The sequence below is a fragment of the Akebia trifoliata genome, chromosome 14, assembly GCF_017979445.1.
Source record: "Akebia trifoliata isolate Shusen 1 chromosome 14, ASM1797944v1, whole genome shotgun sequence".
NCBI lineage: Eukaryota > Viridiplantae > Streptophyta > Magnoliopsida > Ranunculales > Lardizabalaceae > Akebia > Akebia trifoliata.
Window position 1 is genome coordinate 22,057,268 of NC_141388.1, and position 20,529 is coordinate 22,077,796.

General features: G+C 33.4%; 1 long non-coding RNA gene across 1 annotated transcript; it reads left to right on the forward strand.

The window, feature by feature from the left end:
• The first annotated feature begins 4,576 nt into the window (after positions 1-4,576).
• Positions 4,577-19,931, forward strand: LOC147386550 (uncharacterized). The gene is made up of 3 exons (XR_015171840.1): positions 4,577-4,780; positions 17,225-17,267; positions 17,363-19,931. It is a non-coding gene; the product is annotated as an uncharacterized LOC147386550 (long non-coding RNA).
• The last annotated feature ends 598 nt before the right edge of the window (positions 19,932-20,529 follow it).

The following is a 20,529-nucleotide window of genomic DNA, read 5'->3' on the forward strand; positions in this document are numbered from 1 at the left end:
AAAGCTACACAACAGGTTGTCATTATTACTAGATCATGTAATATGTTGTTTCAATGCATACAATTTGTTGTCTTAGAGTTATTTTGTATGTTCTTTACTTGCATAAAGGCCTAAGGAGAACATTAGAGTGTCGATGGAACAAGGAGAAAATATGAGGAATATGGAAGAAGGGGGAGGGAAATAAACAAATCAAAATGTAGGAGTAGGTGCAAAAGAAAAAGAAATCAATGAAAAATGAGAAATAATGGATGAAAGAGAATAAGAAACAAATAGAGAAAATGTAACAATTGGAGACACAAATGAAATAAAAGGACAAATCAATAAAGAAAAAAAATTAAGCAACATTGGAATAACAAATAAGAGAGATATATTGAGAGCGAAACCATGGGGGAATTATAAATAGGAAACTGGCAAATAAAAACATCAAAAGGTGAGACAAAAGTCTTATAGTTTTCGAGAAAGAAAGTGAAAGCCATGAAGAAGAAAAAATAGAAGGAGAACAAGGTAAGATATACATGATATTATATGTATATCCATGAATAAGTGTACATAAATGCAAGAATGTATGCGTGCTGATAGACTCTAGCGTTATATAAGTATGGAATGACAAGACAACCTTGTAAGAGGAAAAACATTAGTGAAACACAACAGGTCATAAGCGAGACTTCTGGTAAGACATAATTCACTCAAATTCTTAAGAACATTTCACACGCATGCCTAAGAATTTATCGGGTTCCCAAACAGATGACCAATGACAAGAGATTACATAATAAGGAGATGAAAAAGGGGGTTCTAAGAGCTTAGAGCAAGAACAAATCTTTACTGATAATAACAACATAATAACTCGAGAAGAGATGCTTGTAAGGAAAAAGGTAAAACATCAAAGTCCTATACGGAAAACTCTAACCTAACCTATGGCTTTGAATTGTTATGTCGGATTCTTTACAAAACCAACCTCAACCATTCTTAGAACACTCTCAAGAAGACTCTTAACCCAACTTTATCCAATTACATGATCAAGTCGAAAAGGAATGCAAAGGGAAGGGGATCCATCTAAGTCCATTTGTTGAGGGGCAGGCAAAACAGATCCTAGAGACCAATGAGCCAAGTATTCATATTTTATAGATAAATCTTTCGTAGTTGAGCTAGTTAGTTCATCTTTACTCATTTACTTCTTGCAGCTGAGAAAATAGAAGGGATGGATTTCTTGTTCAATGCAACTAAACAATCTCAACAAAATGAGTAAGGAGAAAACTCTTGTTGTGAGAATACAAATAAGAACAAGATGCACACAACCTGATAGAAGCAGTAGTACTACTACAGCAATCAACTAGCAGTAGCATAAATGTATTAACAAGAGCAAAACAGTAAAAAATGTAACAAAGAGGAGTTATACTGGTTCAGAATGCAATGAGCATTCCTACATCCAGTTTTAGCTTGGCTATTCAAATCCACTATTTGTAATGAGAGTTACAAAATACAAGGATAGAACTCAGAGAATACACCAGAGAAATTACAATCAGCTCACACGCTCAAGGTCCAACAATGGCACCCTGTTACACTGATATCTTTCTTTCTCTCACTTTTCTCTCTACATGAACACACCTTTTCTCTCTCTCTCTCTCTCTTTTGCTACCTACAATCCTCTTTGGATCCAGCAATATATTCATTTTTGCATTACAATGTTCTGCAATACAGTTTGTTATCTCCAATCCAAGAGAAAAACAGCAAGTGTCATCTATACACAAGGGCAAGGAACAAAACATAGTGACAAACCAAATCAGCTCCCAGGTGAGACAAACCAGTAAGCACCTAAAGATTTTGGATCACTATACCACAACTCTGGTTTTGTTGAAGTCCAACTAACTAGGCAAGAATTATTTGAAGCCTCTGAGAATAGGCTACAAATCACACATTGGCACACAGGGTCACTACCATTTTTAATAGTAATTCTTCATTCTCCCAAACATCTTATTTTCTTTTAAAAGAATTAATACCAACAAAGTATTATTGTGACTATCGGCCTTCAGCTATGTCAGTTGTATCCCTAACTTCTGCATTTGAACCAAACATTATCCTTCTGCCTTCTATAGTAAGTCAAACAAATTATCCACTCTATCTTATAAAATATAAAATTCTCTAAATAAATTGCATTAAACATTCTTCTTCTTATTTGCAAACCACTTCTTCTCCAACAAACATTCTCCCAGTCTTATCATACATATCTAGAGTACCTCTCATACTTGATCCCTTTCTATGTAGGCATATGTGATGCTTTTCTACACTTTTAATAATTAATTCATGAAGGTATTTTTTACAACAAGACCACTCTTGGGCTTGGGAAAGCTTTTAGGAATGCCGAGCAACCAATAATTTATATGGATCGACCCAAGATGAAGAAAGTCGTGAAGGATTACCTCTTGTTTTTCCGTGTGTTCCCTTATACAATGGTTGCACCAAAGGGTATGAATCTAGGTCCAAGAGACATAATTGATCTTCAACGGGCAAACTGGTAAAGTTCATGAAGTTTTTAGCAAGATGTTCCATTTTGAAGAAATCTCGAGACCCAAGTATGAATCTTACTTGTTGAAGATTGAAAATTTACAGTAGTTTGGTCTACCATGTGCCATTCCATGCATTCTGTTAAGATTTAGGCTTGAATTGTCGGAAAAAAGGGCTGAGCTAAATATGTGAATGGGCATAGAGGATGACAATTTCAGATAACACTATCGAAATGAGAGAAGTTGAAAGAAGTGGCGAGCACATTCGAGGATGAAATTGTTTGAATCTACAAGTGGTTGGATGCTATTGATGAGGTGATAAAACAAATATAGTTAGAGGAAGATGAGGTACAAACCAAGATAAATAAAATAAGAACTAAAATGATAGAGGTGATAGATAGGCTAGTCAAGGTTGAATAGATGAGACAAGCCAGTCTTAACAGACTCGTGGAGGTGAAACAAAATGCTAACCGAGTGACCGAGGTTCTTGTGTCATTTGGCAACCATCTTCTAGATCTGAATGGACTTGGACTTTCAAATTTATAAATTGTTTTTGTTTGTCACAATACATCTTGTAACCCTTATCTTTACATTAATGCCAAATTTCCCATTTTGTAGTAAAACGTCTTTCTTTTTTTTCATTGTTTTATGTGCAAGACTCCATTATGTCTAATTCTATTGCCTGCCATAAACCATCGTGCATTCTACACTTATGTAGAAGACTGAATTTGGGTAAGTCACAGTAATAATGAAATTTGTAGCTAAGATATTGTTCCCCTCTATTTGATGGTGGTTATCATCTCTATAGATGATGATGATGCTAATATGAGTAAATAGCTATGAGATAAGAGACAATAGAATAGTTTTTGATTGATTTCGTCCCTACAAAAATGAGAAAGGATCCGGAATCCAATATGGCAAATAGCAAGCTGATAGGCTCTGTTATGGATTTTATGGTTTTTCTTGAGTTCTAAAATTTAAGTTAAAATAAGAGTTACATCCCAATTGAATCTGAACCAAAGATTCAAATTTAATCAAGATGTTTTCTGTAGATATTAAGTCAGGTTTTGTTGTTGGAAACCAAAATTGACAGTGGAAGACTAGATTTGATGATTACGAAATCCATTTTAATGGCGAGATCAAATAAGGTAAAATCCACAATGAAACTTTAGATTTAAATGAAGAAAATTGAGACTTTAAAATTAAAGATAAAATCAATAGATTTTGTTACTAATTTGATCTTGTTTCCTCCGATTCGGATGAATCCCATAGATCTGAACAAATTTATTCTTTTGAGTAGAATACTCCAATTTAATAATTTCTCCACGACAATACGGGAGACTTCTCTCAAGATCTGAGGAAAATCTCAAATTCTGGATTTTCTCTCTATGAATTTTTTTCCTTCATTCTCTTAAAAGCTCTAAGGCTCTAAGACTAAGACTTTTTGTCTGAAAGAATCTCCTCTTCTCTTTTTTCTTCTCCCCTCTTTCCTATGAGGACCTGTTCCTTTTATTTATACAGTCATAAAGAAGGAAAATCTAACAAAGAAAATTGAAAAATTGAATAAAAAAGAACAAAATAATTAATTGAAGCAAAATAGATCTTTGATCGCTATATGCAATATAGAGACCAGAGATTGCTATCTGTCCTTGTTGATATATAGTGAACATAAATCTTTATATAGTAGAATCGATCCTTGTGGCCTTAGAGGTTTGATTTTCTTTAATACTTCTTCATTCCTTGAAAATACTTCAAAACTTGGATTTTTTAATCGTGAAACTCTTCAAATCCTTTCATTCGTGGGCTTATGAAGCTTTGATTATCCATATTGGTATCTGATTCCTAGATAAATAGTCAGAACGATAACCTAAGTTGTGGGCCTTTTTAATGTATAATAATAAAATCCCCTTGATGCCAGCCTACCACAGGTACCATCACAACCAAAATTAAGAAGAAGACCCTGATCGGTAATGTCGAGCAAAGAACATAATAACCAAGTCCAACAATAAGGCCCAATAGACTTAGGAGCCCAATAGATAGATAAGAAATGAAAGATTGCGTAACCATACGACAAGTATCCCAAGGAATGTTTTAAAGAAATATGAAAGGATGAAAATAGAGGATTAAACCACAGTCGCATTCATTTCATAACATTTCGTGTTCAAACCAGGTGAAGAAGAAAAGCCAGAAGATCTTGGCTCAAAGTGGATCAAGAAAGAGAAACAATAAAAGATCGAAATCTAAGCAACACCCAAGAACCATTCACAGCAAATCGGCAGGTAAGGGTATTTAATTGAACAAATCCTATTCGATTATCGTTATAACGATTGTTCTAGCTTTGTTGGTTTGTTGCGAGGCTTTTCAATTTATTTCAAATCTCACATGCTCTGGTTTGGTGAGAGATAAAGGGAGGTTGGAGGGTAAGATAAGAATCTAGAAGGACGGAATCAAAATGGGTAAAGATACAATAAATCCCATGGCAACCCAAGGGTTTGAAAATTGAATCTTAGAAACCAAAGAAAAAAATCGAGAAAGAATCAATAGACTAGGAAATCACATGGAAAACTTCAAAACATAATGGAAAAATGTGAAAGGGAAAATGAAAAGGAAAAGAGCAATTAGAAACATCTTGGAAGATAGCGATCGCGATCACTATAAATCGAAACCTTTTACCCTCAAATTGCGATTTTGTGATCATTATATAAGAATCACGAAGTCTCTATAGAACATAGCAATTAGCAGTCGTGATGATACTTTGCAATTTTTTTTTTGAAACATAACGATTGGCCAAAAGTGATCACGATATAGCGATTAGATAAATATAATAATATGATCAGACAGAAAAATTTCCAAGTAGACATAGAAATCACGAGCCAAAGAAAAATGACCACAAGGAAAGTGATCAGACAATCCATACTAAAAGAACTTATCGTCATATGAAAAATAAAGATCAATACCCCTACTCTTATACTAGAATCGATAGGATGGTGACCATGGAGATAACGATTGGAGTTACCAGATTGTTGAAAAATTTTTTGTCTTGGAGAAGTGACCCATAACAAATCCAGTATACTTTGTTCTTCATTGTTCTTAGTATTGTATGTTCTTTGCTTTGCTTATTAGGTCAAGAAATTACCAAGTCACTTTGAAATGAAGCTCCAAATGTTTGTATTGAATACTAAACTCTATACCACAACAGTGCAGGAACCTAAATAAGTGTAAGAGAGTCAATCAAACCTAGGAGTCATGAGAAGGCGTAGTTAAGAAATAGTTCCAATAAAAAGACACAACCAGATTGTTTTGAGGGTAGACAATGTCGCTGAGCCATTAGAATGGGAAGAAGACCCGAAAATGTATTGTGAGGCAAGTACCAGAGATTCGATCAACATATCAGCAATCCATATTAGTAAGAAGACAAATGCCATCCACCATACTATTAAAAGAGCTTCCATGGATTAAGTAGTAAAGAAACCCACTACGTCACAAATAATTAAAAATGACTAAAAATAGCGGAAAAAACGATGGACTATAGCTGTCGTTTATATACGACGGTTTGCATCAGTCATTTAGCCCTTAATGACGTTTATAATAGTCGATTATAAATAACTAATTTAATCCGTCATTAATTAAGTTAAAGAACCACTATTGCTACACCAACTTTTACTAATGTTATACCGATTGTTGTGGCGTTAATAAAAACTGGGTGCTACTATTTACTGCACCAATTTTTACTAATGTCACACCGATTGGTGTGCCGTTAATAAAAACTGGGTGCCAATATTTGCCGCACCAATTTTTACTAATGTCACATTGATTGGTGTGCCATTAATAAAAACTGGGTGCCACAACTTGCCGCACCAATTTTTACTAATGTCACATCGAGTGACAAATCCCATTTTTAAATGTATCTTCTTCCTCTAAAAGCCCTAGAATTTTTCGATTTCATTTATTTGATTTTTTTTTCCAATTTCTTCTCTCCGTGTCGACGAGCACACCATCACAATCGAATAGTAAAGCTGATGGAAGAGTAGAAGAAGCAGAACAGATCACACTCTTACGTGAACTTAGAAGTGTAGTTCTACTTTTGTGTTTAATTATACTTCTCCCTCTCAAAGAATTAGAAGAAGAAGAAGAAGAGCTCCTTTCATTGTGAGGAAAGTTAGAAATGGAGATCTTTGAAAATGGTAGAAGAGTTGTTGAAGATGTAGAGCTTCTTGTTAGAAGGAGAGTTCTGGAAGAAGGAGAGACCACTGTTGAAGTTGTAGTCGCCATTAGAAACCCAATTGAGAAACCAAAACTCTATCCCTTTCTCTCTCTATTTCTTGAATTTAAACTAGATTTTGTGAATAATGGAGATTTCTAATGGTGAATCATATTCTTCTGAAAATTGTCATTCCACAGATGTTGATTGATCACTTCTTAACCTTTATTTATTCGAAAATCTCAAAATTCTGTTACGGATTCTGCGATTCCAGTATTGATTCGAAGGTTCGCTCACGTATATTTAGATCCTTGGTTCTACTCATCTCTTGAGGCTCGGTAGATTGAGCTTGTTTATTTTATCTAGTTGGATATTTTCTCGATTTTTTGGTATGATTTTAACGATTCTCACTGATTTTTTAAGTTTCTGGAATGAAATTCACTTGTCTCCTTTAAGGATATTTTATCACTCATCTGTGAAATTTGCTGTTGATTTCATTTGCAATGTGTATAGTTCTTTGATTTCATTTGCAATGTGCATATGTTGTATAATATAGATAATAGAGTGACTTGATTTAATTACTTAGTTTTGGAGAATTTGAGATCTAATTTGAAGTTGAACAAGTTCTTGATTTGGATTCAACGTAATTTTAGTGCTCTTTATCAATTATTTTTTGTGTGAATTTCGATGGTTGACTTGTAAAATAAGGATCTATTGGCTTTAGATTGCTATAAAAATTTTGTGTAAACTTTTTCTTCTGGTGATCTGTAAGATCCATGGCTAGGTGAAATCACTTTTGGAGTAAATATATAGAGAGACTATTGGAGATGCTTTTAGAACAAATTAAATACAGCTTTTTTTTATAAACAAACACGGAAAACTTGTAAGCTCAAAATGTGGCTTGAGGCTTCTAATTGCAAAAGGATGGCCATACACCTTGTTACTGATTTAATAAAAAACAAAATTTTAACTGACACACTTTATTTATTTTTATTTTCACGACATACACCTTGTAAGTCGACCATACCCTTTAGTTGCCGGTCAATTTCATCCACATTCTCCCTTGTTTTCTGACGTTCAGTGCTGAGCCATTTTAAGTACACTTTATAATTGGCCAGTTTCTTTTTTAATTCACTAATCTTGGTTAAATTGTCCTCAACGGAAGAAAGCAGTGGCAAATAAGACACAGTAGTTAAAGGCACTTCATCACCACAAGTTTTGGAAGCTTCATCACCTCAGATTTTTTTAAGATAACTTATAGCACTCAAACTTGTGTTGACTTTTAAAATCTGGCCTCTTACTCTTCACATTTTTTTAAAAATTTCTCTCGCAGTCTTCTTATTTTATTCTTCGCTTGATCCAGAGTAGGATCAAAATGAAGATTTTTTTTAACAAATTCAAGGAATGAAATGAAATTAGCGGACGGTTATATTTCCTTTAAATATCTGAAATCGACCATACCTTTAAGAATGACGAGTTCATCATTCTCATCCAAATTCGTTGAAATAATTTTCTACTTCCTTCGGCAACAACCTCTTCAAACTGTCTATCTTGGGTTCTCTTAGACCTTCTCTCCAAGTGGGAGTACTCCTCTTCGACTGTAATTTCAAGTGGCATTTTATTGTTATTTTCATGAACCTTGCCTTTGCCCTTGTCATTGTCATTGTTGGATTTCTTTAGAGAAGTATTACACTTTGGGTTTCTTTTATTGTTACTTGTTTTTCCACTTTTACTATTTCTTCTTCTTCTTCAGAAGATGATGATGAACAAGAAGAAGAAGAAGTTTTCATTGCAATTAGATAAAATTGCATTTTCATCTTTTTTCTAATTGCACTTTTTTCCCTTGCTTCATATCACACTTTATTAATTTTTATTTTCACGACACAATTGAATCGGTATGCTGAACTTCATCTGATTTCTTCTTTATTCCCAATTTATTTATTATGTATAGTTTAGTTCTTGTAATTAAGAGATCCAAATAGGACAAGGTTTGATGACTACTATATGAATTCATTCCAAGGACCAGGGCAGACATATACATTGCCAGCCATGCTAAGAGCCAACAAATGATGAGAACAATTTATTTATTTATTTTCTTTAATAAATAAAATATATAAAACCTCAATTTCTTCAATAAATAGCACCAAATTCTGTTGTTGAAAGTAAATTAAACTGTCATGATATATATTCTTTAGATTCACTCCTGTGATTAAGATACAGTGAGAATGGTGGGTGAGTGTTTTTGAGTCCCACCATGTACTAACTCATATTCATCATCAATCCTTCACATACACTTCACTTTTATTGTACATTCTTCATTTTTGTTATTATTTGTATTTTTGCCAACTTTTTTTAACAACAGCCGTTATTTGTCGTTTTTAATATTTTTCACGTGAGAAAATTTGAAAATTGCATTGAACAGAAAAATACTCCGTTTTCATGATATTGATTTTGATCCAAATAGTTACAACTAAAATCAAGGTTCATTACTAAAACAATAAGTAATCCAACCTATGCATATTAGAAAAATTACGACCTCAAAGAAAGATTACATATTAGAAAAATTGAAAATCAACATCTAAGACCTCCTTTTACTGTACTATTTCAAAACATCTACCAACTCAACAATATGTCAAAACCACCAACACCGCTTCTAATGATGATAAACTACCTCTCAAAAACTTTGGTTCTCCAACATGAGAAACAATGAGATGTCTTTTCCACGTAATGAGGATCATAGTTGAAATGTTAAAAATAAAAAATGAATGATCAGCATCCCTTAGATCCACTAAATTAAAAATCAACATATTTGAGTTATCACATAACCATATTAGGAATCTAGATAGTCACAATATTGATTTTAGAAACCAAGAATAGACTTTTAAGTTAACACACACATGCTCACAATATTTTTTTTGATATGCAAAGCTTAAAAGATATATTAATAAAATAAGAAGAAGGTAGCTAAGAAAAATACCTCTTTAGTAGAACTTTATTCTAAATTTGGGCCAATCAATAACATCACCACATGTGAAATCAGCGGATGTTCCTTCTCCACTTTGTAGAATCACATTCACTTCAAGAACTTCATCTATAAGGATATCATAACTATCTGAATCTATATTAGATGCATCGATCACTCTCCCTTCAGCAACACAATCATGTGGTCGTTGTAAACGATTCACCTTACAAGGGTCTATCTGTATGTTTGATGGGTCAGAATGTGACTCATGATGTGAAGAATCGGGCCTTACCTACAAAGTCATGTAAACAATATCATTGTAATAATAGTTCACTCCTTTAAATAAGTTTTCTATTTGTTGGAAAAGGCTTCAGAAGCTCAAGTGTCAACTCCATCTCTAAATCTAGTATCATATTTGCTGTTGTATTGATGATCTGTGATGTGTTCAATTCTAATAGATTCTACAAACACTTCGACAAAGAGTAGGTGAAGTTTTTTTAAAATCTGCCAAGTATCTTGCCAACTCCATATCTAAATCTAGTATCATATTTGTTGTTGTATCGATGATCTGTGATGTTTTCAATTCTAATAGATTCTACAAACACTTCGACAAAGAGTTGGTGAAGTTTTTTTAAAATATGCCAAGTATCTTGAGATCAATCACCCTATCAATACCCACCCCATGAGCTCATATTGCTGAGAGTATCAAAGCCCTCTTAACCATCTACCAATGGAGATCTGAAACCTTTTGTATAAAAAAATACCAAAGATCTAAGAAGTAATTAATAAAACATGCAAGGCACCTCACAAGTCAAAAGAGAGCACATATTACCATTACATATATTTATGGGGGTCTATTGGAAGTTATATCCGTCATCATAGATTTCAAGTTCCCAATTATGAGGATGTTGAAATGGATGAGTGGAAAGACAAGGAAATATAAAATTTGAAACGAACACGTTCAAAAAAATATAGGTTGAAGACCAATGTTATACATGTGAAGAACTGCTGAGATTGATGGAAGACCACATTGGTGTCCTAGTAAAAAAATTTGATTGTTGTAAAGTCTCATTAATCTTTTGCACCTCTTCCGTCAACTTATCCACTCTATTATGAAGGATTGTCGTCTCATACGCCAAAGCTTGCTTATAAGGAATTGAAGCACGCACAGAAGTCTTGGAAACACCTGAACCCATTCCCCGAACACGACCCCGAGTAACAGGACCACAAACCTGTACAAAAAATGTATAATATCAATACCTACTAACGATATGATATCATACTTACTAATATCAATGCCTACTACACAACATCATATCATAATTACAAAATATCCTAATCAAAATAATGCACATACCATAGCCACGGGGTCATGTTCTAAATCGTTATGTTTATTAGAAGGGTCATTAGCAATCATTCTATTGATGGCATCCTGCAAAATCAATAGTAATTAAGAAATATTATCAAAACCACTACCTTTATGTCAAAGAATATAATTTAACATACAAACAGATCTAATTTCATAATTTAAAACTGATCTAATAACATACAAACAGATCATCATAATATGTCAAAGAAAACCACGTTTGTGAGATTGATCTCTTCCAATTTAATCAAAAGTGTACAATCGCGTAACTGTCATTTTCACTGTTAAATAGAACAAGAATCAGGATTGATAATTTAATATTGTCACGTGTGAACATGGATTAAAAATATTTAATATGACTATTAACGGCTAGACTGGCATTTAGAATGCGACGGCCCACCATTTGAAAGGTCAAGATTCACGACTTGGTGGTCATATATATGGTATTCGATATGAAGCAACAAAGCCATAACATGTGTGGATCATAATCAAGACTGCTAACATGTGTGGATCATAACATATGTGCATACTTAATTCTTAACCTAACAACTTGTTACTTTCCATAACCAATCTAACTTAAAGAGAAATTTAAAAGTAGTACCAAAAGATAAATAATATATAGCGACAACCTCAGAAGAGAGAATGTGGGTTCAGTGTATGTATATATTAATAAATATTAGAATTAAATCTTTGGTATCAAAACCCCCAAATGTTATCAATATGGACCCCACAAGCATGAGTACAAGCTTTTTACCAGTTCACAGCCATTGGCAGCAAAAATGTTGCCACAGATGGGTTGAGCCATGGAAATTCTTGATAAACCCAATACAAGAACCAAGAGAAATAGAGTCTCAAAGAGGAAAATTGAAAAGTAAGAGAGAGTAGAGAAATGTAATGAGATCAAGCTACTATATATGGAGTGATGGAAGGATCCCAACATTCAGAAATCACAAATAGCTACAGGCCCTCTTAAGCCCATTTTTATTTTTATCTTTACTAAGCATACAGGAAGCCCATTCTAAGCAATAACTTACAGCAAAAATAATATAGATTTATAGGATTGCCACAAAAATGACATAATTATATGATAACAAAAATGAAGAATGTACAATAAAAGTGAAGTGTATGTGAAGGATTGATGATGAATATGAGTTAGTACAAGGTGGGACTCAAAACCACTCGCCCACCATTTCATTCTCACTATATCTTAACGTTTCCCCTACCCATAGAAGTGAATCTAAAGAATATATATCATGACGGTTTAATTTACTTTCAACAACAGAATTTGGTGCTATTTATTGAAGAAATTGAGGTTTTATATATTTTATTTATTAAAGAAAATAAATAAATAAATTGTTCTCATCGTTTGTTGGCTCTTAGCATGGCTGGCAATGTATATGTCTGCCCTGGTCCTTGGAATGAATTCATATAGTAGTCATCAAACCTTGTCCTATTTGGATCTCTTAATTACAAGAACTAAACTATACATAATAAATAAATTGGGAATAAAGAAGAAATCAGATGAAGTTCAGCATACCGATTCAATTGTGTCGTGAAAATAAAAATTAATAAAGTGTGATATGAAGCAAGGGAAAAAAGTGCAATTAGAAAAAAGATGAAAATGCAATTTTATCTAATTGCAATGAAAACTTCTTCTTCTTCTTGTTCATCATCATCTTCTGAAGAAGAAGAAGAAATAGTAAAAGTGGAAAAACAAGTAACAATAAAAGAAACCCAAAGTGTAATACTTCTCTAAAGAAATCCAACAATGACAATGACAAGGGCAAAGGCAAGGTTCATGAAAATAACAATAAAACGCCACTTGAAGTTGCAGTCTGAGAGGAGTACTCTCACTCGGAGAGAAGGTCTAAGAGAACCTAAGATAGACAGTTTGAAGAGGTTGTTGCCGAAGGAAGTAGAAAATTATTTCAACGAATTTGGGATGAGAATGACGAGTTCGTCATTCTCAAAGGTATGGTTGATTTCAGATATATAAAGGGAATATCACCATCCGCTGATTTCATTTCATTCCTTAAATTTGTTAAAAAAAATCTTCATTTTGATCCTACTCTGTATCAAGTGAAGAATAAAATAAGAAGACTGCGAGAGAAATTTTAAAAAAATGTGAAGACTAAGAGGCCAGATTTTAAAAGTCAGCACGAGTTTGAGCGCTATAAGTTATCTTCAAAAATCTGGGGTGATGAAGCTTCCAAAATTAGTGGTGATGAAGCACCTTTAACTACTATGTCTTCTTTGCCACTGCTTTCTTCTGCTGAGGACAATTTAACCAAGATTAGTGAATTAAAGAAGAAACTGGCCAATTATAAGGTGTACTTAAAATGGCTCAGCGCTGAACGTCGGAAAACAAGGGAGAATGTGGCTGAAATTGACCGGCAACTAAAGGGTATGGTTGACTTACAAGGTATATGTCGTGAAAATAAAAATAAATAAAGTGTGTCAGTTAAAATTTTGTTTTCTATTAAATCAGTAACAAGGTGTATGGCCATCCTTTTGCAATTAGAAGCCTCAAACCACATTTTGAGCTTACAAAATTTTCCGTGTTTGTTGATCAAAGAAAGCTGTATTTAATTTGTTCTAAGAGCATCTCCAGTAGTCTCTCTATATATTTACTCCAAAAGTTACTCCAAAAGTGATTTCACCTAGCCATGGAGCTTATAGATCACCAGTAGAAAAAGTTCACACAAAATTTTTATTGCGATCTAAAGCCAATAGATCCTTACTTTACAAGTCAACCATCGAAATTCACACAAAAAACAATTGATAAAGAGCACTAAAATTACATTGAATCCAAATCAAGAACTTGTTCTACTACAAATTAGATCTCAAATTCTCCAAAACTAAGTAATTAAATCAAATCACTCTATTATTTATATTATACAACATATACACATTGCAAATGAAATCAAAGAACTATACACATTGCAAATGAAATCAACAGCAAATTTCACAAATGAGTGATAAAATTTCCTTAACGGAGAAGTGAATTTCATTCCAGAAACTTAAAAAATCAGTGAGGATCGTTAAAATCATATCAAGAAATCGAGAAGATATCCAACTAGATCAAACAGACAAGCTCAATCTACTGAGGCTCAAGAGATGAATAGAACCAAGGATCTAAATATACGTGAGCGAACCTTCGAATCAATACTGGAATCGCAGAATCCGTAACAGAACTTTGAGATCTACGAATAACTAAAGGTTATCAATCAACATCTGTGGAATGACAATTTTCAGAAGAATATGATTCACCATTAGAAATCTCCATTATTCAAGCAAAATCTAGCTTAAATTCAAGAAATGGATAGAGATCGTTCTCAAATGGCTGTAGAAAACATTATGCCTGAGAGAGAGAGAGAGAGTTTTGGTTTCTCAGTTGGGTTTTTAATGGCGACTACAACTTCAACAGTGGTCTCTCCTTCTTCCAGAACTCTCCTTCCAACAAGAAGCTCTGCATCTTCTTCAACAACTCTTCTACCCTTTTCAAGATCTCTATTTCTAACTTTCCTCACCATGAAAGGCGCTTTTCATCTTCTTATAATTCTTTGAGAGGGAGAAGTATAATTAAACACAGAAGTAGAACTATACCTCTGAGTTCAAGTAAGAGTGTGATATGTTCTGCTTCTTCTACTCTTCCATCGGCTTACTATTCGATTGTGATGGTGTGTTCGTTGACACGGAGAGAAGAAATTGAAAAAAAAAAATCCGAGAAATGAAATCGAAAAATTCTAGGGCTTTTAGAGGAAGAAGATACATTTAAAAATGGGATTTGTCACTCGGTGTGACATTAGTAAAAATTGGGGTGGCAAATTGTAGCACCCAATTTTTATTAACGGCACACCAATCGATGTGACATTAGTAAAAATTGGTGTAGCAAATAGTGGCACCCAGTTTTTATTAACGGCACACCAATCGGTGTGACATTAGTAAACATTGGTGCAGCAAATAGTGGTACCCAATTTTTATTAACGCCACACCAATCGGTGTAACATTAGTAAAAGTTGGTGTGGCAATAGTGGTTCTTTAACTTAATTAATAATGGATTAAATTAGTTATTTATAATCGATTATTATAAACATCATTAAGGGTTAAATGACTTATGAAAACTGTCGTATATAAACGACGGCTATAGTCCGTCGTTTTCTCCGCTATTTTTAGTTGTTTTTAATTATTTGTGACGTAGTGCTCATAGATGCATCAACACAATGACATTCACTATCATAGCTAGAGTTCTTGTAGAAAAAGACTTATGTCTGGCAAACTTGTTAGTAGTGCAGCTATACCAAGGGCTAGACAGTTACCATCCAAAACAACGACTTGATAGGAAAAAAGATTGAGGGACGAGAAGAGCCCAAAAGACCATATGAACCATTCTGGATTTTGCAAATATGGGCATATCAAACTGTTTCCTATGAAAAGAAAATTTTTAGAAACATCTATAGAGCCTGCTGCTACAACAGCAACAAGTCAGTAGTCATCGATAATAGTGTATACATCAAGGCTCTTTGCACAAATAGCAACATTACATGGAAATCATACTAGAACAATAAATTCAAATCTGAGCCAAATTTTGAAGACTAGAAAATGATTGCAAGGTTGTTAGTCGAGCGGGCTTATACATATAAACAACCACCTTGGGATTTATATTAGGTATGACGATGTACTCGTTGGTTGCCAAAAAAAAAAAAAAAAGATCCCTCTACAAGATTAATTGCCTACAATCCCCATAGGGTCTTGAGAAAGTTTGGGTATGACCATGACGTATTGTTATAGTGGATATTTGAGAGAGAGAACTTTGTGAAGGCAATCCTCAACCACTCTTCTAAAGTCCTACTAAGCCAAACTCAAGATATAGCCTTAAATGATTGGGAAGGTCAAGTGATAGAAATTTACAAAAAGTATTTTGCCAACCATTTTAAAGCACGATGTGCTTCAACTCAACAGCTCCAAAAATACCGTAAGTAGTAGCTTTGTAGCAAAGACTACCATTTGGATAAATTGGGTAAATAAAGGAAAAGACACTGTTATGAAGGGTATTCAAACAAATGTCTATGAATTTTTAGCTATAGGATGAGAAAGGAGTACCAACTTGGCATGTGAGATGGTAGATATCAAACCATTACATATCATGGAAGAAGAACAAAGTGCTAGGGAAATTTCTTTGTGACTCCTTGGAAAAGATTTCTTTGAAGAGGAAACTGGGGTCTCTTATGCAGAGAAAACTCCTTTATTGCTAACAGACGGAAGATTGATAACAAAAGCGACATCCTTAAAAGAAAGAGGTAAAAAGAGAAAAACATCCATGAAGGCAGCAAATACAACCATCAAAAGATTAAAAAAAAGCAAGCAACTAAACGTAAGTGACAAGGATCCTAATTAGGTTTCGTTTTAAAATGAATACCTCTATTTGTAAAATGTAACTAGATAAAACCATTAAGACACTAATTCTCTATCATTTAAAAAACCAAACTAGGTAGGCAAACTAAGACTTTAGTTGGCATTTATTGCAAATAGGGTAATCAGAAGGGAGAATCAATGTTCCAAGAAAATAGTGTATCAAAATAGGTTGAATTATCCATTTTAGAGTAAAATTGACTGTAAAATGTTAGAATAAATGAGGCTTTTGTTCTTTGCAATTGAAAAAGAGAGAATTTGAGCACTATATCAAAATCATGGATTATTTTGAAAAATGAGCTAAAACAACAAAGTGTTGTTTAAACATTATGTGCACACACACACACAACAATTTTTTTTGTTACCATTGAATTGGATGAAACAAAACTCTAAAATTTTCATTGGAGGCACCACCAAATACTTTTATGATTTGTAGGAAGAAAAAACAAATGAAATTGGGAAGGTCAGAAGAAGCCGCAATCATCTAGAGGAATAGAGTGTAGAAGAAATATCAATACAAAGAGGAAAAACAAGAGAATTTGAAGAAAGAAAAAGTATTAAGGAAGAAAAAGGTAGTGAAGAACAAGATGAGGAAATAACAGAAATGGCGAGGCCAAGAAAAGAATTAGAAATAGAGGTAGAGGTAGAAAAAAGTGAGGAAGAAAAACAACAAAAATTATTCTGGAAGGAGATACAACAATTGAGTCCCGTGATTAGAATGATTTATGCAAAACATGCATGCCTGGGACTAGCACTAACACTGACTTTTGTTGTAATGCAAGATAAACATTGGTGGAAATAACTCGAGTTTCACAAATGCCTGAGGTAAACATATATAACAAGTGTTCAAATGATAGGATTCCAGTATGCTTTTGTCACTAAATATGTGAATGTTATGCATGTACAAACAAACACTAAAGGAAAGGAGAAATTGGTTGTTGAGGAGATGGGAGCGTCCCAAGTACATGAGGGTGAAATGGACATGAAATATTTCAAGGATGTTCATACTACACAAGTGAGTAATGAGAAAGATTTGCACATTCGGAAAGTCATCCATGTAAGACTTTTAAAGTGAATGCATGATTTCAAATTTGTTCCCTAATATGTCCGAAGACTCATCATGCAAGACTCCTTCTTTGTAGGACTCCTTGCCACTCTCAAGCTCTCAAGCTCATATCTCAGCAACCCCAATTGTTTCAACTAATTTTTCATCAATAAGTATGTTATGCATTGCTACATATCTTTTCCAAATAATTTCTTACACTCTCCACAGTTTGAAGGATAAATCCACTCAACCGAATATAATTCCATATCTTGAGTTTTAGTTAAGATTATTGTCAGAACTTGTCTTTGAGATCGTAAGGAGTCTAGTACAAAGTTTTTTGTTCTTAATCAATAAGGGCTTACTTGATGATGCTCCTATTAGCTTAAACAATATGTTTGGTTTGAATCAAAAGTCAATTATCTACGACGTAGAAATGAAGAAGGCCTCCAAGAAATACCCATGATTCTTTACAATGTTTCCCCAGGATATAAATATTCTGGTATAGATATCAGACCATTCTCACAAGTTTCATAAAAATTGATTTTTACTCAACTAGACGGATTTGTAATACTCCACCAAAAGGTATTCTCTTTACAAGAGAAACTGAAACATAAAGTTAGATCTCTCATCCAGAAAGCTACACAAGTGGAAGCTTATGGGTTTCAAACGAACATGGTCTATTCCATCCTAAAGTATAGGATAAATGCTTTCATCATGCGACAAGAGTGAACTAGGAGAATGGACCAACTGCACACTTTAAAACATTCATTAGCTTTATTGAACGAGAAGCAAGTCAAAGCTGAAACTACTTTTAGAAAAGATCAACGAAACTTCATCATCAAGAAAAAAAACCATAACCAAACAATACAAATGAGGGTGGAATCTCTAGCAATTCTGCAAAAAAAGCATGTGAAACTTTTGGCTCGACTAAAAGAGATTGAAAAGCCATTGCCAATCTGAATGCTCAGTCCGAATCTATCATTGAAGAAGTTGCACTTTACACCATCCATGAGGATGATATCATGTGTGAGATAACTAAATGTTCATAATGAACTTCAAGAAATTTAGAAGGAGAAATCAATCATGAGAAAATGATTGATGAAGGCAAGAGAGACTTGATGCACATGGGGGAGGTAGTAAAAGCTCTAGAACAAGCAACAACTCCAATGACTGATTTGTTTCAAAGATTGTCTGATCTGGGTTTTACTTTTTAAATTTGTGATAGATCGTAAACATTGCAATCCAGGAATACTCATTTGATGAACATTATTATCTGATGACAAGTAATATTACTTGAACATTGATGATGAAGTTATACTTGATTGATCTTTCTTGTCATCTTCTATGTTGTTATTTTATGTTCCTACAACACAGTCAAAGTTGTATTTAGTTTTTGCAAAGATTGACTATTGTTAGCTCATATATTTCCCCAATGTGAATGGTTCAACGCTCAACGTATTAAAGAAAACTCAACCTATAGGACCTTTTTAAGAAAGGTTTAAGTAATTACTCTAAAGAAACACAAAAAATCACTTTTATAAAATGTTATTTTGACAAAACACAAGCATGCAAACACTATAATATCATTTTGAATATCCCCCATCATGTTGAAAAATCACACATGTTTTTGTTAATCATTGAAAAGGGTCTCGGGAATTAAATCTGTCCTTGGAAACAAGTGTGGGTACTTCAAGATTTTAATCTTTCTTTGGAAAACATTTTCAAGGTGTCTTAGGGTTCTAATCCTTCATTTGCAAACATTTTGAGGGTGCCTCACGGTTCTAATCCTTTTTTGAGAAATATTTTGAGGCTGTCTCAGAGTTCTAATCTTTCATTGGAAAATATTTTGAGGTGTCAAAGGATTCTAATCCTTTATTGGCAAATATTTTGAGTATCTCTTACAACGTTGACCAACCTAGGAATACCCTGTACATTGCAGGTGTTAGCATCCAGAACATTGTAAATACATCTAGTTATGTCAGAACATCGAGGGTGTTTTGCAAATTCCATTTTAATTTGAGGCACCTTTGACGGCACTGGCCAATTTGGAACACCTTGTACATTGCGGGTGCTAACATCCTTTACATTCCCAGATGCATCTAATTGTGTTAGAATATTAAAGGTGCTTTGAACATTTCATTTTCACTTTAAGACACCTCTAGCATTGTTGAAATATTTTGAGTGCTTGAATCATTTGAAACATTTTAAAGTGAGACATCCTGGGTATTTTTATGGACATCAACACTTCTTTGAATTTTTTTGACAAACTCCATTTGTTGAATCATTCATATTTTTGATCTTCCTATACTTTTCCTAGCATCTTTAAAAGACATCCAGCTCTTAAAAATTGTTTACAATATTCGAAAATCAAGGACATAATTTGAAACAATTTTGAATTTTTTGGAAAGTTTTAAAATTTATGACTTTTCTTTTTTTTTGAATAAAAGAGCCCCTTGTGAAACAATCACATGCTTTTAGGAAAATGAAATGCTAGAAAAAATTTGGATTCTTTTTTTAAGAAAATAAAATACAAAAATATTTTTGTCCTTTTTTAAGCTCTTATTTTTCAGTATTCTTGTCTTTATTATTTTTTTTTTGAAAAGTGGTATTCTTGTCTTTATGAAGATTTTAAAACAAATATTTTTTTCATTTTTAAGATTTTTAAAATATTTTTGCATTTTAGAGAAGGAACTTAAAACAACAATACGATTGTGAAAAAGACATAATTGTGAGCATCCAAATGCTAAATGCCCAGACAAAATATAGTCAAAACAACAAACACTATAAGTATAATATGAATAACTAGGTAAGGCATAAAAGATAAAAAGAAAAAAAAAATGAAAATGATTGGGGAAAAATGGGCCACATAACGCCTTACAATGAATGAAATGCTATCACAGTAGGTTACATTAGACTAAATCTCTAATCATCTCAAGAGAAGAGAATAGACGAAGTACTGATATCACTTGAGTGGTAATATTTTCAGAAAAAATTTGTAGGGTGTTACTCAATCCTCAAAACATTTGACAATTGAAAGCCACC